Source organism: Dioscorea cayenensis, chromosome 5 (assembly GCF_009730915.1).
Source record: "Dioscorea cayenensis subsp. rotundata cultivar TDr96_F1 chromosome 5, TDr96_F1_v2_PseudoChromosome.rev07_lg8_w22 25.fasta, whole genome shotgun sequence".
Lineage (NCBI taxonomy): Eukaryota > Viridiplantae > Streptophyta > Magnoliopsida > Dioscoreales > Dioscoreaceae > Dioscorea > Dioscorea cayenensis.
The window spans coordinates 14594995-14613013 of record NC_052475.1 but is presented as its reverse complement, the minus strand read 5'-3'; the positions used below and the strand labels follow the sequence as shown (position 1 = coordinate 14613013).

Sequence of the window (18019 nt, the reverse complement as noted above, 5' to 3'; positions counted from 1 at the left end):
AACGACCAATAACACCACTATACACATTGTAAGCACACGAAAACACTAAATAATCCACAAGAAAATCACAGCAAAAGCATTGAAAAAGATCTATACACCAACACTCAAAGCCTTATTCATGCAAAAAGTAAATAAAAACTAGAAAAACAATAAAGACTTGGGTTTCCTCCCAAGAAGCGCTTGTTTAACGTCATTTAGCTTGACGTACCTTGTCTTACCTCACGGAGGCTCATAGATGAATGTTTCCCTCTTACCCATGACTTGGAAGCATGATGAACATAGTCTTTTGAAGGTAGAGGAAGAGTTATCAAGCTTATTACCACATGAGGGTTCGTCACCATTGTTCCGTTCTTGTGCATCCCCAATAGACTGGGGCATTTCTTGTGATGTCTCCTTGCTTGCTTCATCTTCTGGAGCACCTTCTTCACAATCCCCAGGGTAGATGGTACTTTCTTCTCTAGACCAAGTATCATTACTTCTTCCTCCTTCACTTCTTAGTCTAGCAACCTCTCGTATGGGCCCGGATTCAACATTTCCTGAAAAATTCATCGATTAGCTCATCAATAGTGTCAAGAAAGTAGAGAGTATCATCAAAGTCAAAAGAATGTCACATAGCTTCGACGAGGCATTAGGTCAATTTGTCGTCGCCCACCCTCAGTGTCAACTCTCCACCATCCATGTCGATCAGTGCCTTGGAAAGTGCGGAAGAATTGCCTCCTAAGTATCAAAGGAACATCCGCATTCTCATCGATGTCCAATACTACTGACAAAGTTCCCTTGCGTATATCCCGCAAGTGCACGGGTTTGTTGAAGTAATAATCCCGGGTGAGAGGGTATCGAATCCAGAGGGAGTAGGGAATAAAAATACTTAATTCGATTCTTAGCTATGTAAAAGATCAATGATAATGAGTGTGACAATGATTCAATTCTCAACAGTAAAAGCAACAAGTGAGAGAGCAAAAGTACAGAAGGGGGTAAGACAATCGATAAAGATGGGGTACCCGGATAATGCTCCACCTAGGATAATTGTTTCAAGTGCAAGAACCCTCTATTATGCTTCCTAATCAATGCAATGGTGAGTCATGGAAATCCTTAATTACATAGTCCCAAATATAAGGTTAACTATGCCTAACTCTATACATGTACCGGAGGAGAAATCGAACAATCTCAACACCTCGCACTCGCATAGAGTTGCAAAGAGCTCTAGGGATTCCAAGTGATAAATCTCTTCCTAATTATAGACCTAACCTTTTGGTCCAGGTGGAAGGTCCCTAACCATAATTGAGCCCTAGATACTAAGATCACCTCTACGCTTCACTCCGTTGCACGCGCAAGTAAGCCCCAGCGGAAGTTCATCCGTTAGACCATTCACTCTATTATGGCCGCAAAGAATTCGAGGAACGGAGGTAGAATCTATCATGCCGGAGGGGAAAGGGGACTCTCCTGTATCTCTCGACTCACCCTCTCAACCCTCTCCAACCTAGCTTTGTCTAACGCTCATGGTGTGTCACTCACTCACAAGGTTACCAACAAGAACTCTCAACCCTAGTGTCACTCTAGGGGAAATGTTCATACAATCAAGCATTCAAGGTTGGAACTCACAATAAACATCAATTTATTGAAAGCATAATAAAAAGGTTCAAAGAAACAAATACATCCTAGGGTTCACGATACCCGAGTACCCACTAGGGGTTTAGCTCTCCATGGAGCTAAGTACAATCAAAGAAATAGAATGTAAAAGCAATGAATCCATAAAGAAACCTCCTCGATAGTCGTGTCGATGGTCTTGTGGAAAGTCCTCTACTCGTCGTCCAAGGATTCCCTCGTCCTGTATAGGATATGCCTCGACGCAAGCTCCCCTACCAACCTTCTTCCTAAGGAATGACGATATCGGAGCCGTAGAACATCTCCAAAACCTTGTCCAATATCCCTCGAAACCCTAGCCGAAGCCCTCTCAAAAGTTGGGGAAAAGATGGAGAAAAGAATACCAAAATCGGGGCTAAATCGATTTTAAATAGGGCTGGAATCGGGTGACTACATGGGCATGGATTCTCCATGCACCTGTGCGGAATTTCCACACTAGCGTGGATAATTTCCACACGCCCGTGTGGATTCTCTGTTTCTCTGGTCTCTCGGCCAGCTGTGAGCAGTGCTGCTACAGTATATGCTACAATGTTACTACAGTGCTCTGCTACAGTATCGACCTGAATAGCTTCCAAATTCCATACTTCATCGGGGTAACGCAAACGAGTACATGTTCACGTCGTGGATCACTTGCTTCTTCAATGATGTACACGTTAGTGGAGCTCTTGTTCTATGTGCATAAGTCAGAATGCTCGAATGTGACTGCCTTTGTGCCCCTCCAAATGGATGTGCCCACTCGAATACGAGGAGATTGGCACACACTCTAGCATCTCACACCTGACCTATGTCTTCGCGTTTGAACCTTAGCAAGATTTCCTCCAAAATTGGTGCATTATGATCCACATTGGCCTATTTCCTTCATACTCAGCCTCACAACCCTACCCGCATAAAAGTAACATAAAAACACACATATTAGTGTAAAAACCCAAGAAAAGTAATGCTCAACATAAGGAATAAACGCTTCGCATTCGTATCGCAGAAGCACTTATCAACTACGAAGTCTATAGGAAATATATAATTGTCAACTTTGACAAGCACATCTTCAATGATGCCCCTCAGATGTCTCACTTTCGGTCTGCCAATTGTAATGTCATCCGAGTGGGCCTAGGCTCTCCCAAGCATATCTTCTAAAAAAAAGAATATGGCATGGCGTTGATACTAGCCCTGAATCCGCCAATGCCATTTCTTCACCCAAATTGCCAATGTTGTACAGGATGATGAAGCTTCCGGGGTCTTTCTTCTTGTTATTCATATTCTTTTACAACACCGCCGAACAAGAGGCATCTTGGATCATCGATGCACTCTCTTCCAACTTCCTCATATTGGTCAAAAGATCTTTTAAGAACTTAGCATACCATGGTATTTGAGACAACGCCTCCACAAAAAGAATGTTATGTGTGCAATTGCTTGAATAGACCCAAGAACTTATTGTATTGCTCATCATTTTGTTCGTTCTTCAATCTTGAAGGATAAGTGATTCTTGGCTTGTAAGGTGGGGGTGCCACCTCCTTCTCCTTGTTTGCTCTTTCCTCAACCTCTACTATCTCGGGTGCTTCAACATTTGTCTTCTCACTTCGAAACCTACCCTCGACCTCACGACCACTTCTCAAAGTGATCACCTTCACATGTTCTCTTGGATTGGTCTCAGTATTACTCGGCAAGCTTCCTTGTGGTCTCTCCAATAGAGACTTCGCAATTTGCCCCACTTGATTCTCTAAATTGTACAATGAAGTGGTGTGGTTGCGAAGTGTAGCCTCGACCGATTGAAACAGTAGTATCCGATGATTGCACAAATCTGGTCAAGGCTTTCTCTAAGTCGGTCATCCAGGTCTCCAAGCTTGAAACTCTATTCTTCATGTTTGGGGCTTGTTATTGTTGAAAACCATGTGGTGCTATGGCCTTTTGCTGCCCTTGGTTACTCCATGAGAAATTATGGTGGTTCCTCCACCATAGGTTGTAGGTTATACTATAAGGATTACCTTGTACTCTTCCCGAAATTGCCCACAAAGTCTACTTGTTCAGTCGGAGCTGAAGTAGCAATCGAAATAGGACAATCAGACGGCATATGTGAACCCCCACAACCATCACAACTAGTGATAGCGGCCACCTCCGGTGAAGTCAATGTATCCAATTTCTTATTCAATGGCTCTACTTGGGCTGCCAAAGATGTAACCGTATCGATCTCATGGAGTCCACCCACTTTCTTCCTTTCCCTTGTATTCCATTAGTAACTATTCATGGTCATTTCTCCTATCAACTATCGTGCTTCATCATGGGTCTTGGTTCCCATTGTACCTCTTGCGGTGGCATCTAGAAGTTGTCTTGTACTTGAATTCAATCCGTTGTAAAAAGTTTGAATGATTATCCATTCGGGAAATCCGTGTTGTGGACACTTCCGCAAGAGATCCTTGAATCGCTCCCACGTCTCAAGCAAGGATTCAATCTCCATCTGAACAAATGACGATATCTCATTATGAAACTTTACCGACTTTCCCGGAGGGAAGTATCTTGCATGGAAAGCTTTGACCATCTCATTCCAAGTTGGGATGGATGCTTTTGGCAAGGAATGAAGCCACTACTTGGCTCTTCCTTTGAGAGAGAATAGGAAAGAGCTCAATTTGATAGCATCATCTGAAACTCTGTTGATCTTCAGCATATTACAAACTTCCAAGAAGTTTTCGATGTGATTGTTTGGATCCTCATCGGCCAAACCATTGAACTGAGCTGACTGCTCAATCATTTGGATGAATGCCGGCTTTAGCTCAAAATTTGGAGCTAGTAATCAGGGGATCACACAATACTAGATTGTGTGCCCAAAACTGAGGGTCTAGTTTAGTCAGAAAGTGTTCTCTGTTGTTCATTCTGCTCTGCCATATTGTCTGACCCTTCAACTTCTATTTTAGCTTGATTAGACAGTTCTAGCACAGGTTCTTTGCCCCTTCTTCTTAGTATATGTTCAAGTTCAGGATCACCTTCAATGAATATCGAAGGTTTTCCCTCGGGTTATAACCTGGAGCTGAATAAAAAAAAATAAAACAAATCAGAACGATGATAGCATAAGGAGATGTGAAATAGAATGAATGAATGAATAGCTAAGATAGAAAAGTGTAAAGTATCTCTAAACGCCTACTCCCAGGCAAAGGTGCCAAAAACTTGACACACCCTTTGCATGTGACCCGCAAGTGCACGGGTTTGTTGAAGTAATAAATGTTAGGTGAGTGGGTATTGTATCCACAGAGAGTAGGGAATAAAAACACCAAGATTGCTACTTAACCAAGCAAAGATGAAACAATGATTATGTTGATAAGATGTAATGTAGACAAAAATAAAAGAAATAAGAAAGAGAGACACAAATAATTGAGAGGAAAAGAAGTCGATATGAAGTGGGATACTCGGATATTGTTCCATATAGGATTATCCCTTTAAGTGCAAAGCCAACTATTATGCTTCCTAACTAATGCTCAATGAGTCCTGGGCATCCTAAGATATACGGTCCCAAACTTAAGGTCAATCGTGACTAACTCTATACTATACCCCGGTGGAGAAATCCATCAGTCTCAACACCTCATACTGTGTAAAGTTGCAAGATGCTCTAGGGATTCCAAGTAATAAACCCTATTCCTGTATGTAGACCTAACTCTTTAGTCCAGGCTAAAGGCCCTTAGTCACAATTAAGCCCCAGATACTAAGGATTACCTCAACGCTTTACTCTGTTGCTTGCGCAACTAAGCCCCAGCATGGTTTCTCTCTTAATAATTCACTCTATTGTGACCGCAAAAAACTCTAGAAAATGGAGGTAGGATAAATCACACTGGAGGGGGATGAGGATGCTCTGCTACCTCTCGACTCACCCTCTCCAATCTAGCTTTGTCTAATCCTCATGGTGTGTCACTTATTCACAAGGATTACCAATGTGAACTCTCAACCCCAGTATCACTCTGATAAATGCTTGTGTATTAGTAATACGAAGTATTCTTTTCTTATGATGAGCATTACTGTTATCAGGTTTTAGCACTAATACATGTGTATTTGTGATACTTTCGTACATTTAGGTTTGTGAAACTAAGTATTAAGAAAATAAGCCCAAGTAGATCGTGAATGCACTATTTGGTGGAATCTTGGAAGGAACAAACGCAAAAAGACAAGTTAGGTTCGAAGATACGTGAATGTGTGCCAATCTCCATGTATTCAAGCAATTACAATGAGTTGGAGGGACATGAAATCAGTCGCATTTGCGTATCCTGATTTATTCATTGATAGCAAGATCTTCACGAATGAGGCTTTTTATTGAAGAAGCGTCACGATCTTTGCTATGAGCTCATCCCGAGAGGACACAGGGGTGTGGACTTGCCCCTGTGAGCGACCTTTTGACGGTCACACGCCCGTGGGTAATTTCTGTATGGACGTGTGTCTTCCTGCAGAGACTTAGAGATTTTTTCCGAGAAGACACAGGGGCCAAGCCTCGCCCCTGTGGATGACCCTGTGATAACCACACGGGCGTGAATACACAGGGGGGTGTGGGTGCCCATGTGAACTGGCCCTGTGAATGTCCAGTGATAAGTGCTTGTGTGATATTAATGCGAAGCATTCTTTCCTTATGTTGAGCATTACATTTCTCGGGTTTTTACACTAATATGTGTGTTTTTATGTTACTTTTATGCAGGTAGGGTTGTGAGGCCGAGTATGAAGGAAAGAAGCCAATGTGGATCATAATGCACCGATTTTGGAGGAAATCTTGCTAAGGTTCAAACGCGAAGACATAGGTCGGGTGCGAGATGCTAGGGTGTGTACCAACCTCCTCGTATTTGAGTTAGTAAAACCATTTGGAGGGGTAGAAGGGCAGTCACACTCAAGCATTCCGACTTATGCACATAGAACAAGATCTGCACCAATTTGTCAATCATTAAAGAAGCAAGTGATCCACGACGTGAACGTGTGCCCGTTTGCATTACCCTGATGAAAGCATGGATTCGGGAAGCTATTCAGGCCGGACACTGCAGCAGAACACTGTAGTAGTACTGTTCACAGTCGGCCGAGAAAACAGGAATTCAGAGAGAGGGCTTCGGCTAGGGTTTTGAGGGGTATTGGCTAAGGTTTTGGAGAGGTTCTATGGCTCCGACATCATCATTCCTTAGGAAGAAGGTTGGTAGGGGAGCTTCTGTCAGGGCGTATCCTATACTGGTTGAGGGAATCCTTGGACGACGAGTAGAGGACTTTCCACAAGACCATCGACACGACCATCGAGGGGGTTTCATTATGGATTCATTGCTTTTACATTCTATTTCTTTTATTGTACTTAGCTCTATGGAGAGCTAAACCCCTAGTGGGTACTTGGGTATTTGTGAACCCTAGGATGTATCTGTTTCATTGAATCTCTTTATTATGCTTTCAATTAGTTGATGTTTATTGTGAGTTCCAACCTTGAATGCTTGATTGTATGAACATTTCCCTTAGAGTGACACTAGGGGTGAGAGTTCTTGTTGGTAACCTTGTGAGTGAGTGACACACCACGAGCGTTAGACAAAGCTAGGTTGGAGAGGGTTGAGAGGGTGAGTCAAGAGGTACAGGGGCATCCCCTTTCCCCTCCGACGTGATAGATTCTACCTCCGTTCCTCGAGTTCTTTGCTACCATAATCGAGTGAATGGTCTAAGGGATGACCCTCCGCTGGGGCTTAGTTGCGCGTGCAACGGAGTGAAGCATTGAGGTGATCTTAGTATCTAGGGCTTAATTGTGGTTAGGGACCTTCCACCTGGACCAAAGGGTTAGGTCTATAATTAGGAAGAAATTTATCACTTGGATTCCCTAGAGCTCTTTGTAACTCTATTCGGGTGCGAGGTTGAGAGGTTATCTAATCTGTCCTCCGGGACATGTATAGAGTTAGCCATAGTTGACCTTAGATTTGGGACTATGTAATTAAGGATTTCCACGACTCACCATTGCATCGATTAGGAAGCATAATAGAGGGTTCTTGCACATGAAACAATTATTCTAGGCGGAGCATTATCTGAGTACCCCATCTTTATCGATTGCCTTACCTCCTCCTTTACTCGTGCTTTCTTACCCGTTGTTTTTCCTTTTGAGAATTGAATCATTGTCACACTTATCACTACTGATCTTTCACATAGCTAAGAGGCGGATTAAGTGTTTTTATTCCCTACTCCCTGTGGATTCGATACCTGCTCATCCGGGATTATTACTTCGACAAACTCGTGCACTTGCGGGATATACACAAGGGGACCTTGTCAAGTTTTTGGCGCCATTGCCGGGGAGTAGGCATTTAGAGATACTTTGCACTTTGTTTTCTTAGCTATTTCACCATACATTCTGTTTCATATCTTCTTATTCCATCATCGTTCTGATTTCTTTTTCTTTCTTTTTGGGTGCAGCTCTAGGTTATGACCCGAGGGAATCCCTTAATATTGATTGAAGGAGATCCTGAGCTTGAACGTACACTTAGAAGAAAAGGGAAAGAGCCTGTGCAAGAACAGTCTAATTTAGTTGATTTGGTAGTGGAAGGATCTGAAAACATGGCAGAACAGAATGAGCAACAGAGGACATTATCTGATTATGCCAGATCTTCAGTGTTGGGGACACAATCGAGTATTGTGCGTCCCTCGATTACAGCTCAGAACTTTGAGTTGAAGCCGACATTCATCCACATGTTGCAGCAATCCGCACAGTTCAACGGTTTGGCCGATGAGGATCCAAACAGTCATATAGAGAGTTTTCTCGAGTTGTGTGATATGCTGAAGATAAACGGAGTGACGGATGATGCCATCAAGTTGAGAGCCTTCCTATTTTCCCTAAAGGGGAGAGCGTAGCAGTGGCTACACTCATTACCTAGAGCATCGATTACCACATGGCAGGAGATGGTAGAAGCTTTTCTTGCCCGTTATTTCCCTCCCAAAAAATCTGCAAAGCTTAGGAATGAGATCTCATCCTTTGTTCAGTTTGAATTGGAGTCTCTATTTGAGACATGGGAAAGTTTCAAGGAGCTCCTGAGAAAGTGCCCGCAACACGGATTCCCGGAATGGATGATTGTTCAGACCTTTTACAATGGTTTGAACCCGAGTACAAGGCAACTCTTGGATGCGGCAGCAGGAGGTACCTTAGGTAGCAAGACCCCTGATGGGGCTCATCAGTTAATTGAAAGAAATGGGGTTAAACAGCTACCAATGGAATGCTAGGGAGAAGGAAAAAGTGGCCAGTCTCCATGAAATAGATGCGGTAACTTCATTGGCAGCTCAAGTGGAGAATTTGAGTAAGAAGTTAGATCTTCTAACTTCAAATAGGTGGCGGGCCGTGACTAATTGCACCGGGTGGTGGAGGACATGCTCCCTCCGATTGCCCGATCTCTATCGGTGATGTTTCTTCGGGGGAAAATGTTGATTTTGTAGGTAATGGCATGAGACCTCAAGGAAACCATATAGCAATACCTACAATTCGGGTTGAAAGAATCATCCCAATTTCTCATGGAGTAATCAGGGTCCACAAAAGGCCATGGGGCCACTGGGTTTCCAACAACAACAACAAGCACCTCAGGTGAAAAACAGAGTCTCAGGTTTGGAAACCTGAATGAATGACTTAGAGAAGCACTTGACTAGATTTGTGCAATCTTCAAATACAAGGTTTGAATCAGTTGAGGCTACATTTCGCAACCACACCGCCTCTTTGCATAACCTTGAAAATCAGGTGGGGCAAATTGAGAAGTCTCTTTCTGAAAGGCCACATGGAAGCTTGCCGTGCAATACAGAGACCAACCCTAGAGAGCATGTGAAGGCGATCACTTTGAGAAGTGGTCGTGAGGTTGAAGGTAGGCTTCCGAGTGAGAAGCCAAAAGAATAGGCACCTGAGATTATAGAGGTGGAAGAGGGAACAAGCAAAGAGAAAGAGGTGGCACCCACCTTTCAAGCCAAGAATCCCTTATCCCTCTAAATTGAAAAATGAGCAAGGGGATGAACAGTACAAGAAGTTCTTGAGTTTCTTCAAGCAACTCCACATTAATATTCCTTTTATTGAGGTATTGGCCCAAATGCCTAAGTATGCGAAGTTCTTGAAAGATTTGTTAACTAACAAGAGGAAATTGGAGGAAAGTGCTTCAGTAATTTTAGATGCTTCATGCTCGGTGGTATTGCAAAAGAACATGCCGAACAAGAAGAAAGACCCGGGAAGCTTCATCATTACGTGTAATATTGGCAATCTAGGTGAGGAAATGGCATTGGCGGACTCAGGGGCTAGTATCAATGTCATGCCATACACTTTCTATCAAAAGCTAGGCTTGGGCGAGCCTAGGCCTACTCGGATGACTTTGCAACTAGCGGACCGAACAGTACGACATCCGAGAGGCATCATTGAAGACGTGCTTGTCAAGGTGGACAAGTATATTTTTCTGGTTGACTTTGTAGTGCTAGACGTCGATGAGGATGCGGATGTACCTTTGATACTTGGGGGACCGTTCTTGCGGACTTCCAAGGCATTGATTGACATGGACAACGGAGAGATCACATTGAGAGTTGGAGATGACAAGCTCATATACCGCCTTGCTGAAGCCATGCGGCATTCTCTTGATTTCGATGATACTTTATACTTTCTAGACACTACTGATGAGATTGTTGATGAATACATGCAAGAAATGTTCAATCTGGATCCGTATGAAGGTTTGTTCTACCAAGAGGAGGATTATGAAGAAGTAATGATGCTTGGTGCAACGGAAGAAGTACAATCTACCCCGGGGATCTTGGAGAAGGTGCTCCAAAAAATGAAGAGGGCTAGGAGACGTACGTGAACCGAAGAAGTTGGACGAATCATTGTTAGGTGGTCCGAAGCCCGATAATTCACCTTCTACCCTCAATAGACTTTGTACATCATGCTTTCAAGCCATGGGTAAGAGGGCAACTTTCATTCATGAACCCCCGTGAGGTAAGACAAGGTACGTCAAGCTTAGTGACGTTAAACAAGCGCTTCTTAGGAGGCAACCCAAGTGTTTATTGTTTTTCTTAGTTGAATAATGTACTGTTTTGCATGAATAAATTGTGGAGTGTTGGTGTCTTGATTTTTAGATGCTTGTGTTGTGATTTCATTGTGGGTTTTTAAAGTCATCGTGTGTTTTCATGTGGAATTGGCGAAGTTTGGTCATTTGAGTTCTATTTCATATTTTTCACTGGTAAAATTTGCATAATAGGGCAGTCTCTGAGTGTGTAAACATGTTCAGAGATTTTCTGCAGAGCATGCAGGTTTTTCTAAGAAATCCAGTGAAAACGCATGGGTGTGTGGAATTTCCACACGCCCGTGTATATGTATTGCGAGCTCATCTAGAGAAAGCACATGGGCGTGCGGCTGTCCCTGTGAACGACCATGCGACTATCACACGCTCGTGGGTAATTTCTGCACGGGCGTGTGAATTCCTGTAGAGTTGGGCGGATTATCCCGAGAGCACACAGGGGCGTGGACTCGCCCCTGTGGGCGACCTTGTGAACCACACACGGGCGTAGGTAATTTCCACACGCCCGTGTGAAATTCTGTAGAGGAGTTCTCTCCATCACGAGAAAACACAGGAGCGTGTGGCTGCCCCTGTGAGTTGGGCATGTGAGTGTCCAAGCTCGTGCGGAATTTCCGCACGGGCGTGTAGAACACTTGGCAATTTTCTCGGATGTTCAGGGAAGCCACAGGGGCGTGCAACTGCCAATGTGGGTCAGGTGCACGGGCCTGGGTATTTTCTGCACGGCCATGCGAGAGTAGTCAGAGTCGAAGGAGTGTTTTCCCGAGAGCGCACAAGGTGTGTGTACGCCCTTGCGGCTCTCTTGTAATGAGGTGCACGGGCGTGTGCAATTTCCACACGCCCGTGTGGATGCACAGAACGCCAAGGGGCGTGAGTTCTTTTCAAAGAAGACTAGTTTCTCTCCCTCTTCACGTCCTCTATTCGTCTGAAAACATTCTCACATCATTCTCCGACTTCATAGCACCGATTTGGTAGGATTTTTGTGAGTTTTTCCGGCCGGTTCTTCATTTTCTCATCCCATCTCGTCGGTAAGCCCTATTTATCATTTTCTTTGCCAATTCTTGGTTTTCATCGATTAATTTAGTCAAAAATGCTTCGCCTCTTCAATTCAAAAGATTATTTGTGTTTTAGAGCGAAGTAGAAATGATTTCACGGTGCGTTGTTGGATTTTTAAGGCGCGGCCGTGCGGGTTTCACGCCCCATGGATCCACACGGGTGTGTGACAATTAAAGAGCCAGCCATCTGAGAGCTCGCACTGGAGGTATTATCATCATTTGAGTTTGATAGATCCTATGCGAGCTTCCACACTGTTGACACTATTCAGTTTAGAGTATTTGGACAACACCATAGTTTAGAGTATTTGACCTTAGATTTGGGACTATGTAATTAAGGATTTCCACGACTCACTATTGCATTGATTAGAAAGCATAATAGAGGGTTCTGGCACTTGAAATGATTATCCTAGGCGGAGCATTATCCGGGTAGCCCATCTTTATCGATTGCCTTACCTCCTTCTTTACTTTTGCTCTCTTACTTGTTGTTTTTATTGTTGAGAATTGAATCATTTTCACACTTATCACTATTGATTTTTCACATAGCTAAGAATCAAATTAAGAGTTTTTATCCCCTACTCCCTGTGGATTCGATACCCGCTCATCCGGGATTATTACTTCGACAAACCCGTGCACTTGCGGGATATACGCAAGGGAACCTTGTCATATTCAAGGATATCCATGACTCATTAAGCATCAAGTAGGAGACGTAATTGTTGGTCTTGCACTTGAAGCATTAGTCCTAAGGGGAGCATTGTCCAAGTACCCCACTTCTATCAATTGCCTTTCCTCTCACTTATTTGTGCCTCTTGTTCTTGTTTCTTTTATTTCTGTTTTCATTACATTTCATCAACATAATTATTGTTCATCTTCACTTGGTTAAGTAGCAATATTAGTATTTTTATTTGATACTCCCTACGGATACGATACCCCACTCACCTGGGATTATTACTTTGACAAACCCGTGCATTTGCGGGTAACACGCAAGGGGCGTTGTCACACTCTAAGAGAGAAATCATTCAATAAGCTTTCAAGATTGGAACTCAATTAAAACATCAATTAAGGAAAGCATAATAAAAGGTTAATGAAACAAATACATCCAAGGGTTCACAAATCCAAGTACCCAGCAGGGGTTTAGCTCTCCATGAAGCAAGATACAATCAATAGTAAAATCAAAAGTAAAAACAAGTAATCCATTGGAAATTCCCCTTGGTAGTCGTGTTGATGGTCTTATGCAGTAGCCTCATCCTCTCCAAAGGTCCCCTCATCAAGCCTAGGACACACCTCACCGGATCGGCGATGATGAAAGCTCCCCCAATAGCTATCTTCCAAGAGAAACGCAGTGTAGAAGCCATAGAACCACTCTAAAAGCCTTGCCAATACCTCTCTAAACCCTAGCCATAAACCACTCTAGAGTCGGAGAAAAGATGGAAAAAAAAGATGCTGAAATCGGGCTGAATCACGGCGTTAAATAGGCTGGAATCGGGCATCCACACGGCCCTGTGGAATTTCCACATGCCCTTTTGAAAATTCCATATGGGCTTGTGGATTCTCTGGAATTCTGATTTTTCGTCGGGCAGTGAACAGTAACTGCTACAGTAATTACTATAGTGATTTGCTACTGTACCTACTACAGTACTCGCCAAAAAAACTCCTGATTCACACTTTTCTTTGAGGCAACATAAACGGGCACACGTTTATGCTATAGATCGCGTCGCTTCTTCAATAAAAAGTCTCATTAGTGAAGATCTTGATATCATTGCACAAGTCGGGATACGCAAATGTGACTGTCTTCGTGCCCCTCCAACTCATTGTAATTACTTGAATACATGGAGGTTGGCACACATTCTCGTATCTTTGAGCCCAACTTGTGTCTTCGCATTTGTTTCTTCCATTATTTCATCAAATAGTGCATTCACGATCTACATTGGCTTCTTTCTTACATATTTGGCTCCACAACCATACATGCACCAAAGTAACACAATTACACATGTATTAGTGCTAAAACCTGATAAAAGTAATGCTTAATGCAAGAAAAGAATACTTCATATTACTAATACACAAGCACTTATTAGTAATAAATGGATCCAATAGCCAAGATGGTTGGGAATTTCCAATCTTGATAGCATTATGCAGATCAGCACTGGCGATGAAAATGTTTTTGATCTGAACATCCAAGTCCTGCAAGCTCCCCAATGTAGCAATGGGTACCAAAGCATCATCTTCAAAATCCAATTCAACTTGGTTACTACAGCATCCAGCACAGAGAAATTGCAAGTTAGAGTTTATACTGTACCCAGCACTATAGACGGCGTTCTCATGTTTCCCTATAGCAGCAACAAAAAGGAAATGACTATCAAAGATGGTAAAATTGTTAAGAAATAAGTGCTTTGAAATTTGAAAAGAGGAGACATTGGAATACTCCCTAACGTGGGCACTTGCTCTGATAGATATAAGATTGAAATATGGAGCCTCGCACCTAGAGATTAAGTTACATATGGCTTTCCATATCAACCAAGTGGCAGAGGCTATCACTAACTGAGCAAACATATCAAAATCAGTATGTGTCGGGTTGAGCCAATTTCCAGAAGTAAAACCATCAAGGAGAAGCATTCGCTTGCTAATGACCAAGCTAATCAAATTCCAAATGGTTTGGGCTTTAGGATATTTGTTGAAGAAATGTTCAGTAGTTTCATAACCGAGATTGCATAAGCCACAAAGTATTTGAGGACCTAGATTAATCCTATAAAGATAATCATGAGTTTTGATACCATTATGAAGGAGTAGACAAAGAAAATGTTTGGGCCGAGGTGCAATTTTGAGGCGCCAAATATTTCCCATACCATCCCAAGGATCCCAAAGGCCTTCAGATTGATTAAAATGAGAGTACACCATCGAATAGAGTTTGTTTTTCCTGGATTTAGGATACCACACCCATCTGTTATCATAATTGATACAAATTTTGTCATCAGTAAGATAATCAAAGTTTAGAGAGTCACTAAAGGCTTCATGCAAAAAATTGATGTTCTAAGAGCTACACAAAATGAGGTCAGATAAATGAAATAGATCAGCATTCATCTCCATATTAACGTAAGTCGGGATAAAAGCTTGAGGAACCTCAAAATACCAGGGGTCCTTCATGAAATCAGTGTGAGCAGCATGAACATGATGCAACCAGAGATGAGGCTTAATAACATTAGCATTATTGCATAAACCTCTGTCAAACCATGACTAATAGCCTGGGATAGAATCAGTCCAAAAATTAACTTTGCCATACTTATTATAAAGGATATCCATCCAAATGGCATCATGATGATTGAGATACCCAAGCACATTTTTCGCCATCAAAGAAGTTTTGGAAATACCCAATTCTGGATAGATAAACCCCCCTCAATATGATTAAGCGTACTATCTGTCCAATTAACTAAGTTCATTCCTTTTCTATTGCCATCCTTAGACCAGAAGAAAGATCTAGCATCCTTAATTATGCCATCCAAAATTGTATCAGGAACAAGATAAATAGACAGGTAATACATAGGAGTAGACATAATGGCTTAATTAATGAGATTTGTTTTACCAGCCATGGAAATTCTAAAATGCTTCCAAAGAGATAAGGTTTTCTCAATTTTAACAAGCATATTAGGAAAATTGGAGGGAGCTTAGTGTTTAGGAGAAATTAAAATTCCTAAGTAAGTCAATAGGAAGGAACCAGGATTAAAACTAAGAATGTTGCAAATACTCCTTCCCAATCTGCAATTGAATCTAGAAGGAAAATATATTTCAGATTTGATTTTATTAGCACGTTGACTAGTAAACCACTCATAAATAGAAAAACACAGGTTAATATTACGATCATATTTCCTGGTCGCCTGAGTAATGAGAATCAAGTCGTCTGCGTACATGAGATGATTGAAATTGGTTCTAAGAGAGGGGTTAAATCTAGGAATCATTTGATTTCTCATAGCAAAGTTCAAAAGAGCAGTCAAATTTTGAGCAACTAGGATAAAAAGATAAGAAGACAAAGGATCTCCCTGTTGAGGACCTCTGGAGGAATTGATCCAAGAGGTGGTTTGTTTGTTTATTAAAAAAAAAAGGAAGCAGAACTAATGCAAGCTTGAATCCAAGAGATCCATCTACTAGAAAAATTCATCTGATAAAGGGCGGTAAGAATTGCATTCCAACTCAGAGTATAATAAGCTTTTTCAATATCTAACTTAACTAACATCCTATGGGATTTTTGAAGTCTCTATCCATTGTGTGAAGCACTTCTTGTAAGGCAATAATATTATCAAAGGAACTGTGATCAGAAACAAAGTGATAATATTTGCGACCAATAATCAGAGGTAACGCACTCTTAAGCTGATTAGGTAAGATTTTAGAAATAATTTTGTAACATACATTACAAAGAGAAATAGGCCGAAAATCAGAAACAAGCTTAGGATTAGATGTTTTAGGACTGAAAGTGATAAAAGTCAAACCCCAAGCTTTAGGAATGATAGAATTATCAAGAAAATGTTTGATAGACTCAAAGAGGGAGTTCCTAATATCATTCCAAAAAAATGATAAAATTCAGAATTCAAGCCATTTGGACTAGGTCTCTTACCTAAGGGAGGATCTGAAGAGCATGAAAAACTTCCTTTTTAGAAACCTTACTAACGAAATGATCACAATCGTCAGGAGAGAGCAAAGGGAGATCATTTGAAAGAGCCTGAAAAACATCTAAAACAGAGTTATCTGAAGATACATTCCAAAGATTTAAAAAGAAATCACAAAAAACTTTCTCAATATCTTTATTATCTGTGAAACAATTGCCGTTAGAATTAGTGATAAGAGAAATGGAGCTATGATGATTATGTAAAAAGATAGAGTTATGAAAAAAACTAGTATTCTGATCACCGCATTGAACCCACATGAGTCTAGCTCGTTGAGCCCACTTAATTGAGTTCTGCCTTTGAAGAGCTGAAAGGTTATTATAAAGCAAAGGAAGATCTCTAGAAGAGTCGACATTAGAATCATTCAAAGCTTCAAGGGCCTCAGCTTCAATAATCTCCAGCTCAAGCCTGTTAAGATTGGTCTCAATAGAAGTCAAACCATTGTTTTTTCAAGAAATAAGCTTAAATCTAGCATGAGCAATGAGGTGAGTGAAGGCATGCATTGGATTAGAGTGAGGTTTGAAGTTCCAAACTTCTCTAACTACGGAATGATAGGCGATATACTCTAACTAAAAATTATCAAAATGGGAAAATTTTCTTTTTGTGAAAATTACGGGGAGTAACTGTGAGAAGAAGGGGAGCATGATCTGAGAAAATATGCGGAAGATGCTTAGTAAAGTATGAATAAAAAAAAGTAGAGCAGTAGGAGTTAAGCAAGCACCTATCAAGGCGAGCCCACTTCCTAGTTGTTCCAACTTGGTTATTGCACCAAGTAAATTAGGACTCGGTGAAATTAACTTCCAATAGGTTATTCGAGATGATGAAGTCAGAGAAATTCTGAGCCTTACGATGATAATAACTTTAAGAACCACCTTTAATCTCATGTAAAGAAACAATAATGTTGAAATCACCGATAAGAACCAGGGAAGGTTAAGGGAAGCCATACTTGATAACTCTTTCCAGACATAACATTGATCATGGAGTCGAATAGGGCTATAAACTGTAGAGAGGATCCAAGACTCATTTTTATCATTAGTAACAACAAGATGCAAAACATACCTTGATTTGGTTAAAGAAATGACCTTACCCAAATGTTTTTGCCAAGTAACAATGATACCACCTGAGAAACCATCAGCTACAATAGTAGCCCAGGCCCATTTAACTCCTAGTTTAGATCAAATTTTGCTGATTCTATCATTATCAACATGAGTTTCCACCAAACAAAAGATGATCGGATTGATTTTTCTGATCATGTATTTGCTTCGAGAGGTGGTATCCTGACTAGAAACCCTCCTACAATTCCAGTACACAAGCTTAATAAGATTAGTAAACATAATAAATCTAAGGATTAAAGAACAAGCACAAAGAGTAGACATCCTGAGAAGGCAGATCATAATCAAACAAATAAACTCGATATAAAAGAATATCCTTAGGAGGAAGAGCAAGGCCCCTGGGCATCATTGCATCCTTGATCAAGCCTCCCCTTCTTATGAGATGTTAACATGGATTGAGGAACCCGAGCAATAAGAGCTTTTTTCCGCAACCTAGTTTGGTATTGGTCCAAAGTCATGGAGTCTTCAGGTTCATCTGGATCATCATATTCAAACATGTCACTATCTTCTTCATCAGAGCCCTCCTCTCTGGATTCACTCATCACATGATCATAGTTCTC

The 18019-nt window shown here is 41.5% G+C and overlaps 2 non-coding genes across 2 annotated transcripts; one reads left to right on the top strand and one right to left on the bottom strand.

Annotated features, from left to right (window-relative positions):
* Positions 1-4019: 4019 nt before the first annotated feature.
* LOC120262549 lies at positions 4020-4125 on the top strand. The gene has a single exon (XR_005536818.1). It is a non-coding gene; the product is annotated as a small nucleolar RNA R71 (small nucleolar RNA).
* Positions 4126-8562: 4437 nt separating this feature from the next.
* LOC120262708 lies at positions 8563-8669 on the bottom strand. The gene has a single exon (XR_005536964.1). It is a non-coding gene; the product is annotated as a small nucleolar RNA R71 (small nucleolar RNA).
* Positions 8670-18019: the final 9350 nt, after the last annotated feature.